Source organism: Rhinoraja longicauda, chromosome 7 (assembly GCF_053455715.1).
Source record: "Rhinoraja longicauda isolate Sanriku21f chromosome 7, sRhiLon1.1, whole genome shotgun sequence".
Classification (NCBI taxonomy): domain Eukaryota; kingdom Metazoa; phylum Chordata; class Chondrichthyes; order Rajiformes; family Arhynchobatidae; genus Rhinoraja; species Rhinoraja longicauda.
In genome coordinates, this window is record NC_135959.1 from 18,473,464 (window position 1) to 18,481,602 (window position 8,139).

Sequence of the window (8,139 nt, forward strand, 5' to 3'; positions counted from 1 at the left end):
CTCGTTTTGAGAGTCACAATTACTATAATAAATCAAACATGATTTTGGCAGAATCGAGAGTAAATTTGTTGCACAAGAATCATTCTGTGATTTTTTTCCCTGTGCAACGCGCTGGCTGCAGAGATCCCAAGCACACTGATGGCCAACACATCTGACCACCTAGGCATGAACAATGCAGTGGAAGTGAGGCCAACAGGCAAGAATTATACACCCTTTGTTGATCACCTGTGCTGGAACCATGAATGGCAACTGGTCAGACGAGAAGTAGACTCATACGATAGCCCTCCAACATTATTACACTTGTGCCTAGAAATATAGAAATCTAGAAGCATAGAAATGATGTAGAGCTGACAAGTTAAGAGCTGCTCCCTCAAGTAGTTTAGCTGGGGCCTGTGTACATTTGGAAACATTTCACATGGAGCCAAAAACAACGCACTGAAATTTTCAACCAACCCATCAGTAAGTGCTAACTGAAGTGTTGCCCATCATTTGCCGGGCAGCACAGCCCTTCCACAGCTGATTTTGTGTTCAGATGAACAAACGTGGCTAAAGCATCGAGTGGAGAAAACAAAATTAAAACAGATGGTTCAAGGCCTTTGCAAGAAGTGGAGCAAATACTGAAACATCTTCCCTGCCTTCAGCCCTCTTCTGGACTCATTAGACATGATCACCCAGCGGCTGCTGAGAGCTAACAATGTTTTACCCAATTAAGTCAATGTCTGTGTAAAGGTATTGATGCCTAGGTCAACTCTTCCCTGCCATGAACCAAGACTGGCATAACGATACTAACCACTTAATGCTGCTGACATCTTTGACATCTTCCCCAGGCAAACAATGAATGGACATGTACTTGCTTTTAGATTACATTAGACCAGGTGGACCCGTTGGGCCCAAACCTCTCCTGCATTGGTGCAGCACCCTCCCCCTCCCCTCCCTCCTCCCCTGCCCCTCCCTCCTCCCCTCCACCTTCCCCTCCCCCCACTCCATCCCCCTCAACCCCTCATCCTCCCTCTCCCTTCCCCCCCTCCATCCCCCCTCCCTTCCTAGGAGATAGATTTAAACTTTAAGATGTAAATAACTTAAAAAATATATCACCGATTTCAATGAAACCTTCCATTAGTACAAGGTGTGAAATTCTGGATTTCTTCCCTAAACCTTTTTGGCTCTCACTTTTTAAAGTAATTTCTTTGTCACCCTTCTTAATGTTTTCTGATGCAATGCAGCACCAGCTTTTGTCTTACAACGCTGCATTGTTGTACCATGATGTGCTTTAAAGAGAAAAAGAAAAGAAAATTTCCATTCCATTTCCATCTAAATTTAAGAAATGTTCTCATTTTTAACACTAAATTCTTTGAATAATGTTGTATTTAATGAATCAGGCAAATTAGTTGGTGAACCCCAAAGACGTGCAGGTATGTAGGTTAATTGGCGGGGCAAATGTTTTTTTTTAAATTGTCCCTAGTGTGTGTAGGATAGTGTTAATGTGCGGGGATCGCTGGGCGGCGCGGACCCGGTGGACCAAAGGGCATGTTTCCGCGCTGTATCTCTAAATCTAAAAAAAAACTGCCATTAAGGCTGGCACAGAAAATTATGACGTTATTTTCCTCTGAACCAGTCACCCAGTTGAAGTATTAGTACGTGGACACTAGATGGCAATGTCTGAGCAAAAAACAAACTGCTGGTGGAACTCATTGGGTCAGGCAGCATCTGATTCTTTGATTGAAAGATACAGCATGGAAACAGTCCCCTGAGGCCCATTGAGTCCGCATCAACCATCGATCACCCATTCACACTATGTTATCCCACTTACTTATCTACTCCCGAGAGGCATTTTACCGAGGCCAATTAACCTGCAAACCCGAATGCCTTTGGGATGTGGGAGAAAATGGGAGCTACTGGAAGAAACCAGGTGGTCACTGTTTATCACTGCAATCAGGTTCAACTTTTTTGATCTTTGCAAGTAATTATTGAATAATTGTTTGTAATAGGAATCATAGGGTCGGAGAGGTATACAGCATAGAAAGAAGCCCTTTGGCACCGTCTATACCAGCCATCATTGTCTTGTCTGGCTGTCTGTCTGTCTGTATGACGTCACAATGCTCCACGTTCGACTTCATTCGCTCCTCACTCGCCAAAACAAGATGGCCGCCGGCAGCGCCGCGGCTCGCCCGCGCTCAGTCGTTCCCTCTTGCCTCTCGCCTCTCCCCCTCTCGCCTCTCCCCCTCTCGCCTCTCCCCCCTCTCCCCCTCTCGCCTCTCCCCCTCTCATATCTCCCCCTCTGCCCTCTCATCTTGCCCGGCCCCGCCCCGGCAGAGACGCGCATGTCGGCAGTCAGCGTTGAACCACAGGCACTAGTAAGTGCCTTTCGCAGCCAATGGCTCCACGGAGGGGAGTGGGCGTGGCGGCCGAGTGGGTGGCGGGTTAGATGGGGGTAGGGGGGGAGGAGGGGGAGAGTGGGGGTGGGGGGAACTGGGGGTGGGGTGGAAGGGGGACAGTGGGGGGCAGGAGAGAGTGGGTGGGGAGGAGGGGAGAGTGGGGTGGGGGGGGAGGGGGTCAGGAGAGGGGGAGGGGGTCTGGAGAGGGGGAGGGGGAATAGGGGTGGGGAGGGGGGAATGGGGGTGGAGGCAGGGCTGGGGGAGTGGGGGTGGGGGAGGGCGTCAGGAGAGTGGGAGGGGGGAATGGGGGTGGAGGCAGGGCTGGGGGAGTGGGGGTGGGGGCAGGGGAGGGACAAGTGGGGGTGGGGTAGAGGGGATGGAGTGGGTCAGTGGGGGGAGGGGGGGATAAGGGGGATTGAGTGGGGGGGGGGTTGAGGGTGCTACACCAATACAGGAGAGGCTTTGAGTCCAGGGCTCACTCAGTGACGACACACTCTCCCCTTCCCTGTTCCCCTTCCCTGTTCCCCTTCCCCGTTCCCCCTCCCCGTTCCCCCTCCCTGTTCCCCCTCTATGAGGAATGGGCCCAACGGGTCCACTTGGTCTAGTCTATACTAAGCCCACGTCTTCATTAAATTTTGTTTCCCCTATGCCATGCTCATTCAAGTAGCTGATCAAATAAAAGAAGGGTCCTGACCCAAACCCTCCCCTATCCATTCTTTCCACAGAAACTGCCTGACCCGCTGAGTTTCTCCAGCACTTTGTTTTGTTCAAGATTGCAGCATTTGCAGTTCCTGTGTATCGGCTCTTAACTGTTACTGTTCCTGCCCCCATTATCTCCCTGACAGCTCATTCCTGATACCCTTTGTGTGAAAAAATATATCCCTCAGATCTCCCTTTTAAACCACCTTTCTCTCACCTCAAACCCCCTTCACCTAGATCCAAAGCCACTTGTCAGGCTTTGAATGCCTTGAACTGCAATCATTTTGAAGAAGGGTCCCGACTTGAAACGTTGTCTATCCATGTTCTGCAGAGAAGCTGCCTGACTCACTAAGTTACTCCAACACATTGGGTCTTTTTTGGAAAACCAGTGTCTACAGTTCCTTGTGTCTACATGTTAGTACAACACTGCAAAATCTCCTTATGCCTACTTTGAAGAAATTCTCCTCTCTCTGATAGTTCAGCGAAACCCTCTCTCACTGATCCCCTTCAGTCATTCCTGATGTCTCCCCGCCCCTCACCTATATCTGCTATCACTTGCCAGGCTTTGTCCGGATCCCACCTCCTTTCCAGCTTTTTCCTCCTTGCCACAATCAGTCTGAAGAAGGATTTGGACCCGAAACGTCACTATCCACATTCTCCAGTGATGCTGCCTGACCCGCTGAGTTACACCAGCTCTTTGTGTCTTTTTTGGTAAACCAGCATTTTACATTCTTGTGAATCTTCTCTGTACTTGCTCTAGATAGATTAGAGTTAAATTTGTACTGATTTGTCTACTTTCTTCATCCACATTAAACCATAACTAGCGTATTAATATTTTAAAAAAAAATTAATATGTATATTTTAAAAGAATTTTCAGTCATAGGGGAAAGAGGTATTGCACCTCTGACCATTTGAAGGAGTCAGCCCATTAAGAACTGCTTGCAGGAATCCTTACAGCAATTTATACACCACATGCTCCCACAAACAGTAATGTGACAAGGCACTGAGGGGAACTCTCCAACTCTTTTGTTCCAACTCGATTGTAATCATGTTTTGTCTTTCTGCTGACTGCATAGCACACAACAAGAGCTCACTGTACCTCGGTGCACGTGACAATAAACTACACTGAACTGAACTGAACTCACTTCCAGCCCCCCCCCCCCTTTCTCCACTACAATCAGTCTGAAGAAGGGTCCCAACCCGAAATGTTACCAATTCATTTTCTCCAGGGATGCTGCCTGACCCACTGAGTTACTCCAACATTTTGAGTCTATCTGTACTGTTCTATGTTCTATGTACTGAGGCCACAATTCAGGTTTCAGGTGACCCCTGAGAATGCAGCCACTTCTCAGCCTCAAGCCTCCAGATGGTACTGAATTTCCTATGCTGAGCCTATTCACTGACCAATGGACGTAACACAAAATAACTGGTCTTGTTGCAAAAATAATTGAATATATTTTCAACTTATAAAAACAATTGTATTCAGGTTTTTTTTGCGGCCTAAAGCTCTGGCAGCTTCTGCACAATGGGGTAGATTAATCATGAGGTGGATAAGTGCAATGAAATCAAGTGAGCAAGCTCCCCTAAAATATAAGGTAGTTCCCAATGCAACAGAATGCCAAACATGTAGGAAGCACTGCAGATGCTGGTTCATACTGAAGATAGACACAAAATGATGGAGTAACTCAGCTGGTCAGGCAGCATCTCTGAAGAAAAGGGAGTAGGGGGAGGAGGAATTTCTTTAGTCAGAGGGTGGTGAATCTGTGGAATTCATTGCCACCGTCGGCTGTGCAGGCCAAGTCAATGGATATCTTTAAGGCGGAGAATGACAGATTCTTGATTAGCAAGGGAGTCAGAGGTTATGGGGCGAAGGCAGGAGAATGGGGTTGAGACATAAAGTCAGCCGTGATTGAATGGCGGAGTAGACTTGGTGGGCTGAATGGCCTGAATAATTCCGCTCCTAGAACTTATGAATAGGCAACGTTTCGGGTCAGAATCCTTCTCAGACAGAAAGACAGAAAAGGCCAGAACAAAACTGCTGGCGTCAGATGACCTCATGAAGGGTGGTGTCCACAATATCATATCATATCATATATATACAGCCGGAAACAGGCCTTTTCGGCCCACCAAGTCCGTGCCGCCCAGCGATCCCCGTACATTAACACTATCCTACACCCACTAGGGACAATATTTACATTTACCCAGCCAATTAACCTACATACCTGTACGTCTTTGGAGTGTGGGAGGAAACCGAAGATCTCGGAGAAAACCCACGCAGGTCACGGGGAGAACGTACAAACTCCTTACAGTGCAGCACCCGTAGTCAGGATCGAACCTGAGTCTCCGGCGCTGCATTCGCTGTAAAGCAGCAACTCTACCGCTGCGCTACCGTGCCGCCCCCAAATGGCCCTTGTTGGGTGGGGAAGATGAGCCAACAACAGCGATACAAGAATGCAAAGAGTGGAATTAGTAGAATGACCAGGGTGGGGGAGAGGGGGGTTGAAAGAAATACAGGAGGTACTGGACAGACGTACTTTGTACAATCATTTACTCTGTCCAAGTTCGAATTACAGTAGTGGATTGTTTTCAATGCATGTGTGAGAGGGAACTGCAGATGCTGGTTTAAACCGAAGATAGACACAAAAAGCTGGAGTAACTCAGCGGGACAGACAGCATCTCTGGAGAGGAGGAATAGGTGACGTTTTGGGTCGAGACCCTTCTTCAGACCATATTGTTGGAGCATCTGCATCTCAAGTAAGTGTAGGAAAGTCAGAGCTCCATAGCAATCCTCCTTATTTCCTCCTCACTCCCTATGAAACACTGCACCAAACATGATGTGAAGTATAGAGCAACATACCCAGAGTCTGATTGTAAAATGTAATCATATAATTTTTGCTGGTAGCATCACAAGTGTTCACTGTAGCCTAAAATCATGAGCTAGTGTTTAATTAGGACAGCAGAACCCCTTGTTCAAATTCGTACGGGTGATAATGTGACTGAAAATAAAATCTGAAGCATTTTATGCTGAACCTTGATAAAAGGCTTCATAAAAGGCGTAGCAGAATGGCAGCTTGGATTTCGAAGCTCAGGTCCCCTGGAAGGTTCTCAAAGCCACAGACTGTTGACTCTGAGGCACATTAACTCATCTAGCAAGTGAAAGATCTCATCGCCTAGGCTAAGCTCAGTTTAAGTGAGTCACTTGGCTAGAAGCCAGGCTGTGTGGAACCACTGTGGAGTCAGGAATGGGATGTACCTAATCCAGTGTTCCAATGTCCACCGATCCCTCACCCTCACCGATCCCTCACAGTATTATTTTTCTGAGATCAGTGTCTGTGTGAAGGAAGATAGTCTGATGACAGCCCTGCACACTTGATAACAGGAATTCTGAGATGTGGGGCACCCTGTGAGCATGCCGCTCGGCAGAGGGTTGGGTTATGTGACTGTTTTCTGCTGCAATGTGAAATCTTTACCCTGTGGAGTTTTGCAACATGGTCACAACACTCATTGACAAAACAACATGGTTTTGTGAAATACCTGCAGTATCTTTCCCAGCAGTGGTAGTTCTTAGAGAAAGATACTGAAGGGACAGGTAGGTGGAGTGCTTACAGAACTAACTCCCAAATACGTTTCTCTCTCCCCACATCTCACAATCCCTGTCATGAAGTGGACAGAGTCATAATTCTTGGACCAGCTTCCTTCACACTGACAAACTCCAGAAGCATGAAGGCCAAAACTATGCAGGTCTGGGGAGCAAAAGGAAGATGTATTTCTATGGCATCTTTCCTGATCAAAGGGGGACACAGCCAAAACCTTGACTGTTTCTCTCTCCACAGATGCTGCCTGATCCACTGAGTGTTCCCAGCATTTTCTGTTCAGTTTCCAAAGGTCAGGATTTCTCAAAGAGCTAGGCAGGTGAAATTCATTTTGTGTTTCAAATCTTTTTACAATTAACAAAAATATGAATGCATGTTAAATTATCCTATGTAAATCCATTACCTAATTCAATACAAATAATATAAAGTACATTGGATTTCTCAACCGAAAGGAACAGTGACTTATACTCTATGATTTAATCATCCCTGAAATTAGAGGCAATTGCGATAGCCAAATCAATAAAAAACCCTTGAAAATGCTGGAAACACTTAGCAGGTTCAGGCAGCATCTCTGCAAAGTGAAACAGTTAATATTTCAGGTTGTACAGTCTTTGCTCATTCTGACGAGGGACTTCAGTCTGAAATATTAACTGTTGGACACAAAGTGCTGGAGTATCTCAGCAGGTTAGGCAGCATTTCTGGAGAACATGAATAGGTGACGTTTTTGACCTGACTCTTGTTCAGCCCAGCACTTTGTGTCCTTTTGTGTACTCATCAGCATTCTGCAGTTCTTTCTTTCTACATTAACTCTGTTTCTCCTCCCTCCACAGATGCTGCCTGACCTACAGAGTATAGCCTGTGTTTTCAATGGATGTGTTTTATGCACAGCAAGCTCCCACAGCCTGCAGTGCTAAAATGATGAAGTTACCTCTGTAAGTGACAATGTCAGGGGATCTGTCAGTGCTGGCACAGACACAGTGGACCAAGACCACCGGCCTCGGTGCCCTCTCACTCCAAAACATTCTTCGAGAACACGCATCAAAAGTTTATTATTTAACACAATAAGCTCCATCAATATGTATCTATTTAATATAATTCATTAAAAATATTTATTTTTAAATGTGCTATTTAAATAATCATTCTGTAAGAAATCCAATTTGAAAACTGGCATCCAAAAGTCTTCCTTTTGTAGCAAGTTGTTCAAAGTTTACAAAACATCATAATCACAAGTTAAGCAGTCTTAGTAAATCCAATGCCCTGTTTTAATTAAAAAAATACATAGAACATATAAACAGCTTTTGCCAGGATTGTTTCAGTGAGAGCAGTGCCCTGCACCCTGTGAGTTAGTCTCTGGCGTGTGTGTGGATCTCAGCTACCGTCATGAATTGTCTCTTGCTTTGCCCAGTGTTAGTTAGGATCAGCAGAAGCAACAGGCAACTATTGCACATTTTGGAACCAAATCTGCACTTTGA